The sequence below is a fragment of the Perna viridis genome, chromosome 2 (genome assembly GCF_037379345.1).
Source record: "Perna viridis isolate PV_CMFRI_1.1 ecotype Kerala chromosome 2, ASM3737934v1, whole genome shotgun sequence".
Classification (NCBI taxonomy): Eukaryota; Metazoa; Mollusca; class Bivalvia; order Mytilida; family Mytilidae; genus Perna; species Perna viridis.
Genome location: NC_142446.1, coordinates 68,291,112 through 68,307,598, shown reverse-complemented (window position 1 = coordinate 68,307,598; position 16,487 = coordinate 68,291,112). Strand labels below are relative to the sequence as shown.

Genomic DNA, 16,487 nt, shown 5'->3' with positions numbered 1-16,487 from the left:
TCGATATTTAGGGACTATCAGTGTTACTAAATCTGGTATCGAATGTCAAAGATGGGATTCCAATTATCCACATATTGTTATATTTAAACCAAAAAGCCAATCAGAGAACTTCTGCAGAAATCCGAGTGATGATGGCTACATATGGTGTTACACTATATCTAGCACTAGGTGGGAAATGTGTGATATAGAAGCTTGTCGTAAGTATCACGGTGTCGATACTTTGTATATGTCGAAAGTGTAGTATTTTGATCCACATGTTTGTGTCATCTTTCTATAAACTTTTAAGTAGCACCCCAGCTGAGAATCATGTAAAATGTGATTCATGGTTGTAAAGCCTACATATTTTTATTTTCGATGTTTTGTTTAATTCTTTTGTAGTTAACAAAAACTAAGATGTGACTTTTCATAAAACCCCTGTTCAAATGAGATATAAATTATAAGGAATGTACTGTATTCAAGGACACTGAAGTGAATCATCTCATAAGAATAGACAGATGAAAATGAATTATGATACATAAAAAAATTATAACCAGAATTAAAAATTGTATCCTTTTCTGGGATTAATACAATACTTCAAAATTTGCATGCTTCTTACAAAGACTGCTAATCAAGCCCTTTAGTAAAAAATGTAAGTAAAAATATAATCGACATCGATTACATTACGGAAATATAAATTTCATATACTTTTCTTACATTTAAATGTGATTCCATCGACACTTTTGGAAAGTAAAAATCCTACACGTCCCTTTTCTCGAATTTGCTATTCTGTATTGAAAAACGACTATTTATTCTCAAAGACATATTGAAACAATCATAAAGTCGATTCGTTTTTACCTTGCGCATTCTGTATTAACTGATAATTTACAAAGTCGCCCTACGATACCAGAATAATAGAGAATGGGTTTCTCTTCTGAAGTACCTAGTAAGGGAAGTTATCATAGACTGTTTTGTTGAAAGGTGAAATACAATGATGAAAAAGTCTATGCAGTCCAATGCAAAGAGCTTATTTAATCAAATGGAATTTCAAGCAAAATATATGTAAAAAGCACCCATTACCAATTTAAGCCTTCCGGATCCACATAAGGACAAAGACGAGCAAGTTGCTTGGTACATATAAGAACATTTAAAATAAAATTTATCACAGATATTAAAGTTTAATATCTTTTACAGTTTTTAGTACCGTTTTCTCTCGCATTTCATTATTAAACAATTAAGAAATATACTAAAGTATTTTAACTTCAGCTAAAGTTCTTGAAACTCATATTATGAATAATCATATTTGATGCGATGAGTTTTAAATCATTTGCGTGTGTGGTTTCAAAGAAAGCTTACGTTCCACAAAAAAACTTAATGTTTTTTTCGAATTTGTGTTCCCATGTTTGCTCTCTGAGCTCCTTTTTTTCATTAAAACCAGTAAAAATTATATTCATATTTTTTTTTAAATACAAAAATTAGTAAATATGTTGTTATGTTATCTACATTGGAGAACAGGGACACATTGGTAATTAAAAGAGAGCAGAATGGTTGGTAGATACACGGTTGTTAGGTTATTAGTATCTATATTTATGATTTAATATGTCTCTCTTGTTCCTGTAACATAAGACCAGTTGTTCGTGCATTAGTTGAGGAGTAATCAAGGGGAAAAAAATCTAGCGGAAATCAAAATAATGTAATCCAGGGACAAAGTCCACACATGGAAAACAGATACACACAACAAAGAACATAAAATAACATAAAACAATACAAACAAAGTAACAAAAGTAAATGAGCAACTCGGACTCTACTAAAAACTGGAAGCATGGAACAGGTGCACCGTAGGTTAAGCACCCTTCTCTGCTTTTCTAGAAACACCCACCGAGTTGCTCATAAGAGGTCAAGCCCGGGGTAGACGAAAGAGGAAAGGAATGCTATGACATGTTGAACAAATTAGTTTTCATCGTGCAGATGAATATACCGTAAAGATCCAATAAAGTCAAAATCTATGGCATTGCTTACTTAGATTAATTCATAGTTTTAATACTGCTTTGTACGCAGCTGAGAAACTTTGTTTTATTCAACAATGAAGCATAAGACAAATCTAAATACAAGATTTTTTAAAGCTTGCATATTTCATAAACAACATATCGCAAAATAAATCTACCAGTATGGGTACCGAAATTCATAAATCCTTGTTTCTAAATTATAATGAATTGTAATCTTGCATCATTTTTCTAAAACAAATTGTCATTTCTTTAGATTTTCCATTAATTATTTTTGCTGAAGTCTAGCTAAATACCAACATCAATAATGATGAAATATCCAAAATATCATACATCTAGTAAATTATTCTAATAAAGGGTAAGTGAAAAGTAACCAAACTCACAGACAAACTATATGTTATAGTCAAAATGAATAGTCAAACGAAGAAATGTACATTTCAAAAATGGCTATACCAATGCAAAAACCTGAAGTTTTGAAACAAGCGCAGAGGTCCTGATTTGCAATGGGCATCTTGGGTAAAAACGTTAAGTCATACCAGATTTGGTAGCGCGCTTTACATCCTGCTTCCATTACAGTTATTTGTTTCCGGTATATTGCAATATGAACAGGTATCAAACAATTGCCACAAGGTAAGGTTGGATAGATAAGTGGCAATTTCAATAGACTGAAAGTGTCGATGGTTTCAGAAACTTATAACTTGCATATTTGAAATTATGACTAAAGGTCCATTGACTAGCGACCTCCTAACAGAATCGCATACAAATTTTAATAATTTTTTTTTTTTTTTTTTTTTTTGCTCTTAAGAGTCAAGTTCACATACTCAGCTATTCATTTTTGCGAATTATGATTTGGTGTATTAAAGCTGACATTGATTCCTCCAGGGTTACTTGCGATATCATCGTGATAGTAAAACGTTTTTTAAACAGTAAAGAATTTATTATGTTCATACAATAAAATACTTACTTTTTTCAGTTTACATAAACGACAGTTTTCTTGAAACCACGACGATAATATCGAAACAAAGTTCTAACAAGAATAACATGCTAACAATGTGCCCTTGTCCTTGTCAAGATAGACAAATATTTTGGAACAATTACTTCAATGGAAATCTAACACAGGAAGAAAAGAATTGGATTATTTCTGAGGAAAAGGAAAGGATTAAAAGGGCACTTTTTCTGGACAAATCTGTGTTATCATCAAACTGGCGGAGGAAAAGATGCATTATTGATAACAGGCCCACTGCTGTTTCTGTAGGTGTTGTCGGTGTGGTAGTGTTATGTACAGTCATTGTTTCAATATTGTTTGGTGATATAGCAAGTTGCTGTCGTACTAGCAGAGTCGCCTGTACATAGTATACATTATCAGTACGGTTGAACACCAAATAACGCGCTTGTGACAGTTTTATGGAGGTTGTTTGATTTTTTTTTCTTTTCTTGTTTTTTTGTAATTTTCGTTTACAGGTGTCAGTTTTTACAATATGTATATTGGCATCTACGACATTTCAGCCCTCGGAACCATAACATACCAGACAACGACTGGGGTTGAACCATCAGTCCAGATTTATGAACTATTTAACTTTCTATGAAGTATGGGTCATCTTATTGTTTCTTACATTCAAATTTGTCAGGTTTGACTTTAATATGGTTTTTCAAAATTATTTATTTTTAAATAAAAAAGTACTTCTTAATAATACTCAAAGTATATTATTTGTTCGACATCACAATATCCATTTATAGCAATAGTATTACTGAATTTGCTCTGAGATCAATATTAAGAGCATGCTTTAATACTGAAATACAGCAAACCTTTAAACTTCAAAATAGAGAATTATATTTAATAGATAAAACGTATGTTCATATCTTGACTTACTCTTAGAAATTGATGGATCGAGAAAACTTAGGACTAAACTATACAACAAACACGAATACGTATCATACGTTTCATTACGTATCGTCAACTTTTCTATTAACTGTGGCAATATCCCTTAAGCACCTGTGTATAATAGGTGGAAACGATGCAGCAACATGGTGTACTAAAAATTTCTATCCGGAGAAATCCCTTCAAAATAACCGATTATAGCATGTTTAACGGTGATATGGAGTTGAAAAAACTATAAATGAATCTATGTGCACAAAAACTACATAGAAAAAAATCAATAATATGTATTTGAATAAATATTCGGTATCGAGTGAGTACTGCTATCATTTTGTTTACATTTTTTTACTCTACAATTTAAATGACAAACTGAACTTCAATGCAATAATATTATGGCAGGCGTTAATATTGTCAAAGCAAATAGAAACAAACAAAAAAAAACTGAGTTATCCACCAAAAGTATCATAACTAGATAACCCAGCCAGTTCAGTCTACAACATTGTCAGATAACCCAGCCAGTTCAGTATACAACACTGTCATATAACCCAGCCAGTTCAGTCTACAACATTGTCAACCATGGAACGATTACTATCTATCGAAACACCTGAGAATAATGACGATGCAAAAGTTCTCATAGATGCCGTCCAAGGCGCATTTACTAATAATGATGTCATAAACCGATTTGTGTAAGCACTGGTAGATGCCCGATATAAAATGTGTCCATTCCTATAAACCAAATTGCTCTGATCCTTTTTCCAAATGCTTCATTCTCTATACATCTTTAAAATCTCAAATACGAATGTTTTACGGAATAAAATTGGCTTCTACTTTTTGTTCTGCGAAAAGACAAAAGTGGCCTTTTTTGACAGAAACGTACGTTGGAATGTTGAAATAGTGATTATTCCTCTAAACATCAGATTGACCTTAATGTATTGGATCTGTATGGTTCTTCAAAATCAAATACCATGTCTTGATGATGTAAATACATTTATTGGTTTCAATTTAAGTCATAACAGTATTTTCAAAAACGTTTTAATTTGAAGAGTAAACTTGTGTAATAAAGTTGAACAACTGGTCAGAATGTATGTTCTTCTGTTCTTGAATTTGTACTTTTACTTAGCGACAAAAGTGAGACAACTGCATATCACAGAAAAAAATTTCTATTTCATTTGCCATAGAAAATTAAACGGTTTGTTTCTGATACCCACATTGTTTTAGGTCGATGATAGTACACACAGGTCAAAAGGTGGAGAGAAGCAAAAATCTAGTATGTAATCTAGTATGAACATAAATCTGAAGGGTCAGTTTTGTTGTTTTTTGTTTTGTTTTGTTTTTGTTTTTGTTTTTGTTTTTTGGTTTTGTTGGCCCTTTATCAACATTTTACATCAGTTCCCTCGTCCCAAGATGAACTTAAAAAAAGAATTAATAGTATTGTAGCTTTTTTTATTTTTACTTTTTGATGTATAGGAATTCTTTGTACAAAGAATTTTTTTGTAGGAAAAGTACATTTCCTTTTTTTTAAAACAAACTTGATGTCAGTCGACTGTAACAAGAAAAATTACTTACTTTGAACAATTACTATCATCAATTTCCTGTCATTGAAAATTTCAACTACAATTTTATTGTAATGTTGAACAGAATGATTCGTTCCGTATATATTGGACGGAAATTATAAAATGTGTATCATTACAGTACTAATGAACAAAGGTGGCATGTAATGGATTTATTTTCCAGGTTGAATTACTGTTTTAGAAAAATGCAACACCATAAATTAGTTCATCAAGGACACAAACAATATATGACTTACCATTGATTAGCTTCAAGGACAATCTCAAGGACAATCTCTAGGGCAATTGATTCGTAGACATTTCATTTTCGCATGTTTCAAAATTACGCAGGTTATACGATCTTTTCTTCATATGCTCCTTCTATTTTGTTCCCAATGATGTTATTTTTTTCAAAGATTTCTTTGGTTTTGTTTATCGATGGAACAATGAGGCAATACAGTAAGTTCATATTGTCATCTCTCTATAAATAAATCATGACATTAAAAATGAAAAAAAAATCTTTTAATTTTACATTGGTACAGTTTATTGAATTGTCTTTTCATATTTTCTTCATTTTTATTGATGATGTATACTTGTTGCTTAATAACTTTCTTATTGCCGGGACGTGTTTCGGTTTGTCAGTGTTTAGTATGGTATGTCTTGCATAGGTCTGAACTTTGCTGTATTTTGTGACACTTTGTTACTTTCACCACTTTGAATTTCCGATGCAATTTTTATTTCTCATCTAAAATGAGTGAAATAGAGCGTGCTTTTGTGATATATAAACAAAGTACTGTCATAAAAGTCTGATATGAAACAATTTATATGTATAACTTTGGTTTTCATGCAAATGAATCAATAGTAAAACGTAGTATTCTGAATGAGTAAACGACAAATTTGTATGGATTTTTCTTCTTCTATTATTATAACTTTTTTACTGTTGTTGTAATTTAAAGTTTTTTAAGGCAGTGCTTTTTTTTTCTTTTTTAGTGGTGGCCTTTGCTTTGTTTTTAGGTGTTCATGCTTTTTTGTATTTTATCCTACATTTTTTCTTAATTATATATTGTATTTATGTATATGTGTGCGTATACATATTTTAATAGTGAAATTATTCAACATTGCACAAGCTGTTTTTTTTTAATATTCAATATTCCGAATAATAATTGGGAAATCCGGAATTGTTCAGGTATTATACAGCCCCACTGTACCAAAACCTAGTACCAAATTAAACACGAAGCACAATGCATAAGTTTACATAAAATTAAATCAATTCTCATAAAAAAAGCTTCAGCATGACATGATTAGGACCTTTAGTTATCAGTTGTAAAATTAACTATGGAGTGTTTCTTGTGTGTATGTGTCAATGAAATTTAAAATTGACTTTGCTGAAAAAAACACATATTTTCAAAAACAAAAAAATAGAACTGGCATTAAGAAAACAAATCACCGCACAAACTAGGGAAATTGTGATTCCTGACACTTCCAACTAGTGCGTGGGAGCCTTTTTATGCGGGGTATTTTCCTGGAATCACATTCCAATCCTTAGTATAAAAGTGGTCCTCTAAAAATTGTTGGCCATGTTTTCTCGGGATAAGAAGTATGGGGTTAGAAACTATGCATTTGGAAGTAAAAACTTTTATTTTGCGACAAACGGGAGATAACCGCAGGTCAAAATTCTCTCCCATCAATAATTTTACGGTTTGATCCCGATAACTATGATTTTTCTAGGTCGATGACAATAATTACAGATTAAAACTGAGGAAAGAAGCAGATAGAATCTGGTATAAAGTTAAAAATTTGAAATAATGACAGGTAGAAAATGTCTTCATTTATGTCAAAATCGGCCGTTAAATTTTGTGAAAAGGGGGTTTATGTATATTTATGTATAGTGTGTACAATACCGTAATTACATTTATGTACTTATGAAAAACTTTAAGTCTGTACATTAATAGCTATTAATTTTTTTCAAGTTCATTTTGGAACTAGGGTACTGCTAATAATGGAGTAAAAATTTACTATTATCAATTCCCCGTCCTTGAAAATTTCCTCTATTGTTTTATTGTAATGACGAACATAATTATTTCCAAGTCTGTGAGGCGGAAATCATAAAATGTTCGATATTACAGTCTTAATTAACAAAACTAGTATGTTACGGTTTTATTTTCCATGTTAATTACTGTTACTGGTGGGTAAAAACTTGGCTTCTTTTAAAAATCTTTTACATATAATGTATCAAAGTCTTGTCACAACTATTATGTGATCACATTAACATGATCATTGTTTTGTTTTTTTAATTCAAATATGCCTTTTCTGTTTTATTTCTACTTTCACTTCCAGACTGTTTATATTCCTACGCCAAACAAAGTGTTACATGTATACGGTTTTGAAAGGTTACTTTTAATTAACAGGAAAGTAATAGTACATTTATATCGTCCTTTCAAAAGCAATATCTGCTATAATTTCATAGCACTACATATTGTCCCCAAAATAGGTAAATACCACGACAAGTCAGTCGGCATGTACAGGAAAATGGCCGAATATTTACATGAGTTTTAAACTTTTAATTTTTTTTCTATTTATAAGGGTCAATAAGACAAATGTTTAGTATTATTTAGATATTTTGGTGTTTTTGTCTCTTTACTCTACGGTGTACAGTAAGTGACACAACATGTGGAGTTTTGTGTCTGGTGTTTCATTTCTTCATTAAGGTAAATATTTTTAGGAAATATAAGAATCAGTTTGGGCTAGGGGTTGGAAAATATAACAAAAGGAAAAAAGCTTATGTGGAAGAAGAGGCAGAAAAAAACATTTTATATGATGACATTGGGAATACTGTGTTGAATATTGTCCGACAAAAGATAAACAGAAAGTATTATAAAAGCGCTCAAAGACTCAAACAATACGCTATTTGTAAGATAGGAATAGAAATAACGAATCAATATTGCATCAAAAGTTAAAATCGGAGATACTACTGTAAACGATTACAGATTTATTCATTTTGCTTCTTACAAATGTGTCAGAAATATCTGAACAAGCTGCTTTTTGTGAAAATGTAAAGAAAATTGCACTGTCAAGAGGCTCTCTAATTAGGCAAACCATAAACTGGCAATAAATGGGTTGGCTTCTGTTCTTTCTGCAAGATGTGGCTGCGTCAAAATTTTCGTTTTGGAAACAAGCCCTAAACTGAAAAGAGGCAGGTAAAACCAACATTTTGATACTAATGTACAGGCACAGTATGGGGTTCGGTTTCAATATCTTTGAAATATCATGAAAACGCCCTCCCCCCCTCTCAAAATTTCCTTCCCAACCACTGAATATGATATATAGATTTAGTAAATCCATTCAGTGATGTACAGCACAGAAAGAGACATAACGTAGATATTTTCATATTTTAGTGCATTTGAAGTGGTAGCACTAACAACTCACAATACAAAAAGAAAAAAGAGAAAAATTTAATTAGAACCACTGTAAAAGATGTACACCACTGTATAGGTGTTAGTCAAGGTAAGTCTCTTTCTGTACTGTAGAAAGATTAACGGATATGAGATCTCCCTGAAACGGACGGACACCCCTTTCAATATATACCCCCACTATCCGAGTAGGCGTTATAAAAACATTAAATACTTGATTAATTTATAAATCAGTTTCAAAAATGTATAAATCCCACACCGAAATAACACTATAATGAAATACACACGTTTACATTACATAAGTGTTTATGTACATGTACATGAACATGTTTGTCTTGCCTTCCTACGAAGTTGGTTAAAAAGATAAATTAATTATAGGTGTGCTTGCAATAATAGTTATTTGTGATGGAGGGTGGAGTAAGAGGACCCAGAGACACACCTAGGATGCTCACGGAGGGGTTGTTATTATCACTAGACCCGAAATTAAGAAGCCACTTCATATTAGTGTTCGAAACAATTAAAACAAAGCAGCAACCATGGATGAAAAACCGAAAGCTGGACAAAATCAAATCAGGCCATGAAAACTGATATAATTGTAGAAGGATTTTTAAAGCTGATGAATATGATATATAGTAGATAAAATTTCACTGGAGATGGTGATTCTTCTGTATTTGTAATAATAAGAAAATGGGGGAAATATGTACAAAAAGAAGAGTTTGCTAATCACGTGGTTAAATATTTGGGGTCCAGCTTAGAAATTAGTCAAAGAAATAAATCTTACAAAGGGAAGGATAAACTTACAAAGATAACCCATGTAAGAATAACAAGTGCGGTAAGATGTGCAATATGAATGAGTGCAAAGAACCAAAATAAAAGACAAGCAGTCAAACTTTTAGAGCATGAGATTAGAAAATGCGTTTATCATACCTTTGATGGTTATAGTAAATGCAGCAAGGACTTGTGTAAAATTAACGAAGTGACAGATGTAAATTGTAGTGAAGCCATAAACGATGAGGACCTTGAAATAGAGGAAAATGATGATATAATAATGGAACACCAAATCAAATACTGAACGGAGTGATTGTCCCAAGAAGAAGCCCGGGACGGGTCAAACATAGGGCTGGATAAAGATATGCTATTAGATACCAACATACGTCTTAACCATGTAGCATCCAAGAGCGAGTGACTGCTTTATAATAACACCACCAATATAGCAGAATCTTGATTGCATATCCGATCTAAATTTAAAGACGGAAAGGTTTAAAACCTCTGTAATATAGGAGTCTGGAATACAAGATGCTTTGCTGGTGCATTGCACTTCATTTTTTGTTCAAAATGGTTTCCAGTAGTATGGGGATTTAGAAATCTGCCGACATTGTACCAGGAAACTTATTCGAAAAATTATACATTCAAAGAGGGAAATGCGTATGTAACTGTAAAATATCAGAAGCCCAACCCAGACAGTGGAAAGGAAAATGGTAAGATGTCAGGAGAGCTATAGTAAGAAGCCAAATATGGAATATAGAAAGGAGGCTCACATCTGACATTTCATGGGTGATCTTATGGCCAATACACAATATACTTGAATGACAACATCAACATATTAGCGAACAAAATTGTATTAAAAACTCCAATCACACAATCAACCCTTTGGAAATCGAAAAGGAATAACATTTAACATCATCCCGTTTCGGCCAAGTAATAAAGAGAAATCCACAAATCTTAACAGCTCCATTAGTTCCAAATATATTGTACAAAAACTGTTCAGGAAATAAAGCCATGAGAATTGGATTATCTAATGAAAAAATATCAAAACAGGAGTTCATCACCCAGAATGAAAAATCTGGAGTAAAAGTAAATGCAACCAAAGAGCTTAGTTGTTTGTGCTAAGAATAATTTCTTAGCAGCTAGTCCAGACGAAAAGGTTACTGAAGAAAAATCTGGTTTAAGCGATGTTCGCCTTATTGAAATAAAAAATGTCCTTTATGATAAACCTGTAAACTTGACCCAGGCAGCACGTTTTGAAAAACATAAAAAAAAATTCTGTTTTAAATTAGTTGATGGACGACTTCAACTTAAAAAAGAACGATAATTACTTTACAAGTGTCATGGCTCAATAAATATTTGTGAAGTGCCTTGGATTGACGTTATTATCCGAACAAAAAATCTTATGAGTTGCATGCTGAACGCTTCCACAGAGATCAAGAATTATGGAAAACAGCAATGTTGCCAAAACTATGCTTCCAGGGCTTTTTCTCTCCAAGATGAGAAATCTCCTGAAATTAGAGAACCTAGAAGACAGGTATGTTATTGGCTATATAGCTACCTTTATCTCATATATATCTACAATATTGTGTGTTGATGTGTTTATTTAAACTTTTAAAGCTTTAATGTTTTTTCCCATTTTCTATTATTTTTATTATTACTACTATTATTATTATCTTCAGGATGAACACTCTACTGGGTAATAGTGGTGAATATTCTGCCTTTTATCCATACCATAACACTGTTTCTTGATATTTATAGGGTTTTCATTCTAAGCCGATTGTCGATGAGATTCATCTGCTGTTTTAGCTCATCATACCAATTTCATCGGTTGTTTTAGTCTAAAGTACAGGCAGAACATCCTTTATCATCACTTTTTCATCTGTTTTCATAAAAAAAAATAAAACACTGATTTATATAAAATGTATTATTTATTTTTATGCCCGCACAATAAGATTGCAAAGGGCATTAAGATTCACCATATGTATGTCCCGACAACTTTCATAACACTTTTCTCAGCTTCTATGCATAATATCGATTTGATATTTGGTGTGTAGCTTTGTAATGGTTAGTTGAACTGTGTAATTGCTTTTCGGCATGATCAGTAGACTACTTCCTGTTTACCGATACTATAAAATATTAAATGTTTTGTAACACTTTTTCTCAGCTTCAGTGTATGGGATTGTTTTGGTTTGTAGCTAACTCTATCACAGTGACTGGCATTGTGGCTTCATTCCTCAAAGGATTTGATGCTGATTAAATATTGAACACACTGAACACACTAATACTTTATTTTTTTAGTATTAATCACCATATACTCAAAATACAAAATTGACAAAAAAAAAAGAAAATGAAGACCCTAGAAACAAGAGGATCTTCAGCTTAGTCTAGGTAATTATGTTATGTCCGTCATCAGATGTTTTCCATATAATGACTTAAGTTTAGTGTTATAAAATACCGGTTAAAGTTTCAGATAAATTTAACGAAAAGTTTTGTATCATGCTAGACTTCTTACAATTAGGCTTCTTGAACAGGGTTGTGTTGCTACAAAACTGAAGTCATCACTACAAATGTTTTATGGTCGTCATCGTGAACTCGTGGATCGTTACGATGTTTCCATCTGTACCATGAAAACTGATTTGTCCAACATGACATAGTTTTCCTTTTCTCTATCGTCTACCCTAGACTTGACTTTTTATGAGCAACTCGATGGATGTTTCTAGAAAAGAAGAGGATGCTCACCCTACCGGTGCAACTGGTCCATGCTCCCAGTTTTAAGTGGATTCCGAGTTCCTCGTTTACTATTGTTTCTTTGACCGTATTATTTTGGTCATTTTCCTGTATAGCCTTTATCATTGGAATTTTATTATTTTGATTCCCGCTCCAATCTTGGTTCCTTTATTTACTCTTTATCGGTATTGCATGATTTCATTTCATAGAACTTTTTGTGGCCAAGTGGGGCTCGATAGCAATTAATGGCCCAAAGAAAACATGAATATGGAATTACTTTTAATTCAGACTCAGAAGACATTGAAAAGATCTTATCTGCTGGCTATACTGCTTTCAAATATGTACATCTTGGCCTTCTAATTCCACATTGAAATACTGCACAAAGCTCTGAGTATCTATACCAAAAATAAATTACTACTCACGAGTGGAAAATTTAGGACATCCAACCTCTAAGTATATTTAACCAGTAACAGTCAGTGAGCAGATTTTAGGTACAGTGTAAAGTAAATTGCAGACCACTGTAGAGAACAGATCAAATTTAAATAAATGAAATATAATGGAAAACATAATAATTAAACTAATAAAAAAAATCAGCTTATCCACATTTTAAAGAAACGACCATTAGAACTGGATAGTTATGAACTTAGGAAGTGTCAATTTTTGACTGATATTATCCTGTCGTCAATAAAGAAACAATTGACTGTTACTTTAAACACATTTTATTTGCTTAAAACAAAATGGATTGGACAAAAGTAAACCATACTTTCCAGTCCTTTCCAGTATACATTGAACAGTATATAAATACATACAAGAATAAGTGAGGATGCTTTAACAATATATGAACTACACATTACTTAATTAAGTGTCAGCTGGAGAGAAAAATAGTCTGGGGAAGGTGGCAATCTTTACATTATATCACAGGATTAAACATGGTTTAACCAGAAATTTTTTATGCGTGAAATCGGATTATACACTCAAGAAACAAATAAAAGTGTCAGGTTTCTGAGTCATTTTTTCCTTATAGGCTCATATTCGCTGAAATTGACACCCGAAATTGACATTGCAAATTACCGACAACATGACATGGTTGTCAATTTCAATATTTTTGCAGTATTTACGGGCACTGATGATTGTATTATTTCAATTTTTTTGTTTTGGATATACAATACCAAAAATTAATAGAATAAACAAAGCAAATAATACCGTTTAAAACTTCTATCTTTTGTTGAAGAGATGGTAGACATGTTAACGATATGTACATTGAATATTTTCAATATTTTACACTGCTGTAAAAACTGTCATCGCTGAGATAGTAAAAAGAATGCAATCCAGGGACAAAGACCAGACAAACACAACAAAAAACATTTAGCAACCAAGCAATACACACAAAGAACGAAAGTAAATGAGCAACTCGGATTCCACAAAAGACTGGGAGCATAGACCAGGTGCACCGGTAGGGTAAACGTCCTCTGCTTTTCTAGAAACACTCACCAATTTGCTCATAAAAAGGTCAAGTTCGGGGAGGAAAGGACAACTATGACACGCTGAACAAATCAGCTCACATTGTGCAGATGGATGCATCGTAACGATCCACGAGTTCTTAATGACGCCCATAAAACTTCTGTAGTGATTACTTCAATCTTGTAGAGCCCCGTGCAGGTCCGGGTGTCAAAAGAATAGGCCTGCAGCAGCGCTAAGCTTGTCGTAAAAGGCGGCTAAATAGTGCTCAGAAACCTAGCCGGGGGCTAGTTGCTCTGCCCACAGAGCAACTGGGATGTGTGCCCCAGGTGGTGGAATGGGGTACCCCTGGCGTGTTGCATGCTGGGGTTGTCATACTATAATACGGAAAACCTGACCGCAAACCATAGTGGTGCACCGTGTTGGGAAAGATGCCACGTTCCTCGCACGTTAAAGAACCCTGCTGTGGTATTCAATATGAGTAGGAACCTTTGCGCTCCGCCACAGGAGGCTAAATTGCCCTACCTTACCCATCCCCCCTTTTTCCAGTGGCAATCACAATTTGTCCACCCTATTATCCTTGTGACCAATCCTTTTTTTTTCATTTCATGTTCATTATATCATCCATTTCATGTTCATTGTCTGAATATAGCTGAAATATTGCTGCTCGGACGTTAAACCACAACAAACAAACAAACATCAATCTTGTAGCAACATAATCCTGTTCTAGAAGCCTAATTGTAAGATTTCTGGTGCGATACGAAAAGTTTGTGTGGTTACGGCAAGCTATGGCATAACGTATGAGTTATGATATGAAATGAACTATATAGTAATATACACAACCGATGTGTATGAGGAAAATGTTACAAACTAGAAATGTCTTATCGATTCTTAAAAACAGATGTAATTCCTAAGTTAAAGTAGAATTTGGATAACTTGTCTATTGGTCGTGGTTTCTAATATCTTAGCATCCTAGTTGCAACACAGATCACTTCCTGTACGATTGAAATCAAACCCTAAGTGTCTCTGGGGTTTAAGGTTAAATTCGTGAATGTATAGATTATATCATTATGACTTCGATTGTCCTTCAGTAATTGCTTTTGATATTGTTACACTACTGAAATATTTTTAGTACTTTTTTATATTTCTTTTCTTTTGTGTTTTGTTTGTTTGAGTTTTTTTTTGTGTATTTTTGTTGGTTTGTTTGGTTTTTGTTTTTGGTTTCTTATTCCCTATGTATCATTTCGCATTATTTTTGTCAAATACGGTTAGAGTATAATGGCTTTTTACATTCATAATTGCTTTATCTATTCATTCCTGAAGAACTCGTCTTCAAAGTGCCTGATCGAGACAGTCGATGGGCGAAGAGTTTCACACAAAACAGATGTACAACTCCACGTCGAAAATGTTGTGATGATCCAGCATACAAAGGGAAATTGATGGCATAGTTCATTATCTCTAGTATCTGTGCAATCTGACTGAATGTAATGAACCAGGACGATTTGGTGCCAATTACATCTGTGTTATTTACGAGAACATGAACGACACCTATCGGGGTAACTAAGGTTATGTAAGCAAAAATAACAGTCAGTAGCATTGCCGTCGGCCTTCCGACAATGTTTTTGTTCCGGTTCGTGATTTTGGCGTGTTTTCTTTCTGTTTGAATAAGACTGATGATTATAATTGGTATGGTAGTCGAAAGAATAATAAGAGGTGCGACAAAATAGATAACAGCACAGCCGTTCAACATATGTTGAAATATGGTAACAGTCTCTGTATCATTTCGATCATAAACATCCTGACTGCAACGTCCATTAGTATCGATATCAGAGTAGTATGAAAAACCACCGTTGAACGATGAGATAACGATTAGGAGAACCATGATTGCAATGAAGGAGTTTCTATTTGAAAAGAGTCTCTTGACACTGAATGGATACCTGACAGCTGCCAACCTTTCCATTGCCAAAAATACAACTAACCACGACGATATAAACTTGCCTGTTCTATATAACCAGTAGTAAACCTTACATCCGATAGTTGACAAGGACAGAATGTCTACTCCAGTTAGTTTGATGAATAAGGTGGTCTTAAAAGGCTGAGTAATGATGACGCTCAAATCTGCTAAAGACAGGGCGGTAAGAAAATATCGAGATGCATAATGCGCAAATCTCTGTTGGCTCATGATGACGATCGTTATTAAATTACCGAACATTCCAAGGCATATACTAGTTGGAAGAACAACCATATTTACATACTGGAGAATCTCTGTTGGCGCAGAAGAGTAAGTGGTCATGGATCTGTTAATGAAATTATCTTTTGTGTCAAATATCAATGGTGTAGACAGATTGGTGTTATTTGTTGAGTTCATCATTTCCAATCAAATCTCTGTAGTGATGATAAGGTGTACTTTCGTTTCTAAATAGATCAAAACATGTTATATTTAATACTTGTAACGTATTGTTCTATCTGTTCTTGGGTGTTAAACTAATCGTTACCTCAACAATACCAAACATGCCGTCTTAAATCTGGTCAAAGGACTCACTATATTATTATCTTGAATTAATGACTTTTCTCTAAATATATACATCTAAATTTATGAAAAAAAGATTATATTATACATGAAAACCTGTCTAAACCGAAACCTGTATGATCCTATAACGTGTGTAAACCAGACATCGTCTAAAGTCCATTTTTATCAATTTCAATACTTTTTGTACGTGTG

General features: G+C 33.1%; 1 pseudogene; it reads left to right on the top strand.

Annotated features, from left to right (window-relative positions):
- The first annotated feature begins 5,848 nt into the window (after positions 1 to 5,848).
- LOC148626649 (uncharacterized) lies at positions 5,849 to 11,837 on the top strand (annotated as a pseudogene).
- Positions 11,838 to 16,487: the final 4,650 nt, after the last annotated feature.